General features: G+C 42.8%; 1 non-coding gene across 1 annotated transcript; it reads right to left on the bottom strand.

The window, feature by feature from the left end:
- On the bottom strand, nt 1–104 carry LOC130963740 (small nucleolar RNA R71). The gene has a single exon (XR_009079860.1). It is a non-coding gene; the product is annotated as a small nucleolar RNA R71 (small nucleolar RNA).
- Between the last annotated feature and the right edge of the window lie 2,021 nt (nt 105–2,125).

Raw genomic sequence — 2,125 nt, 5'->3', positions numbered from 1 at the left:
AAGCTTAGAGTGGAAGTCCAAACCTTCAGACAGAAGGATGGAGAATCCCTCTATGAAGCTTGGGAAAGATACAAACAATTAATCAGAAAATGTCCATCTGACATGCTTTCTGAATGGAGCATCATAGGTATTTTCTATGATGGTCTCTCTGAACTATCCAAGATGTCTTTGGATAGCTCTGCGGGAGGATCTCTTCATCTGAAGAAGACGCCTGTAGAAGCTCAAGAGCTCATTGAGATGGTTGCAAATAACCAATTCATGTACACTTCTGAAAGGAATCCTGTGAACAATGGGACTAGTCAGAAGAAAGGAGTTCTTGAGATTGACACTCTGAACGCCATTTTGGCTCAGAATAAAATATTGACTCAACAAGTCAATTTGATTTCTCAAAGTCTGTCTGGAATGCAAAATGCACCAAGCAGTACTAAGGAGGCTTCATCCGAGGAAGAAGCTTATGATCCTGAGAACCCTTCAATGGAAGAGGTGAATTACCTAGGAGAACCCTATGGTAACACCTATAATTCTTCATGGAGAAATCACCCAAATCTCTCATGGAAGAATCAAGAGAGACCTCAACAAGGTTTCAATAATAATGGTGGAAGAAACAGGTTTAACAATGGCAAACCTTTTCCATCATCTTCTCAGCAACAGACAGAGAATCCTAAGCAGAACCCCTCTGACTTAGCAACCATGGTCTCTGATCTAATTAAAACCACTCAAAGTTTCATGACTGAAACAAGGTCCTCCATTAGGAATTTGGAAGGACAAGTGGGACAGCTGAGCAAGAAAGTTACTGAACTCCCTCCAAGTACTCTTCCAAGCAATACAGAAGAAAATCCAAAAGGGGAGTGCAAAGCCATCAATATGGCCGAATTTGGAGAGGATAGAGAGGAAGTGAACGCCACTGAGGAAGACCTCAATGGGCGTGCACTAGCCTCCACAGAGTTCCCCAATGAGGAACCCTGGGAATCTGAGGCTCAAAATGAGACCATAGAGATTCCATTGGACTTACTTCTGCCTTTCATGAGATCTGATGAGTATTCTTCCTCTGAAGAGGATGAGTATGTCACTGAAGAGCAAGTTGCTAAATACCTTGGAGCAATCATGAAGCTAAATGACAAGTTATTTGGAAATGAGACTTGGAAGGATGAACCTCCTTTGCTCACCAAAAAACTGGATGACTTGTCTAGGCAGAAATTACCTCAAAAGAGACAAGATCCTGGGAAATTTTCCATACCTTGTACCATAGGCACCATGACCTTCAAGAAGGCTCTGTGTGACTTAGGGTCAAGTGTAAACCTCATGCCTCTCTCAGTAATGGAGAAGCTAGGGATCTTTGAGGTACAAGCTGCAAGAATCTCACTAGAGATGGCAGACGACTCAAGAAAACAAGCTCATGGACTTGTAGAGAATGTTCTGGTAAAGGTTGAAGACCATTACATTCCTACTGATTTCATAGTCCTAGAGACTGGGAAGTGCATGGATGAATCCATCATCCTTGGCAGACCCTTCCTAGCCACAGCAAAGGCTGTGATTGATGTTGATAGAGGTGAACTGATCATTCAAGTGAATGAAGAATCCTTTGTGTTTAAGGCTCAAGGATATCCCTCTGTCACCATGAAGAGGAAGCATGAAGAGCTTCTCTCAAATCAGAGTCAAGAAGAGCCCCCACAGTCAAACTCTAAGTTTGGTGTTGGGAGGCCACAACCAAACTCTAAGTTTGGTGTTGAACCCCCACATTCAAACTCTAAGTTTGGTGTTGGGAGGTTCCAACATTGCTCTGAGTATCTGTGAGGCTCCATGAGAGCCCTCTGTCAAGCTACTGACATTAAAGAAGCGCTTATTGGGAGGCAACCCAATGATTATAATTTATATAGTTTCTTTTGTTATTTTATGTTTTTTGTAGGTTGATGATCATAAGAAGTCACAAAATCCATTGAAAAAGCAAAAACAAAATGAAAAACAGGAAGAAAAATAGCACACCCTGGAGGAAGATGTTGCTGGCGTTCAAACGCCAGTAAACCTAGCAGTTGGGCGTTTAACGCCCAGTCTGGCACCATTCTGGGCGTTTAACGCCAGAAAGGGGCACCAGACTGGCGTTAAACGCCAGAAAAGGGCAAGAACC

This window comes from Arachis stenosperma, chromosome 2, assembly GCF_014773155.1.
Source record: "Arachis stenosperma cultivar V10309 chromosome 2, arast.V10309.gnm1.PFL2, whole genome shotgun sequence".
NCBI classification, from domain to species: Eukaryota; Viridiplantae; Streptophyta; class Magnoliopsida; order Fabales; family Fabaceae; genus Arachis; species Arachis stenosperma.
This window is presented reverse-complemented; position numbering and strand designations above follow the sequence as displayed.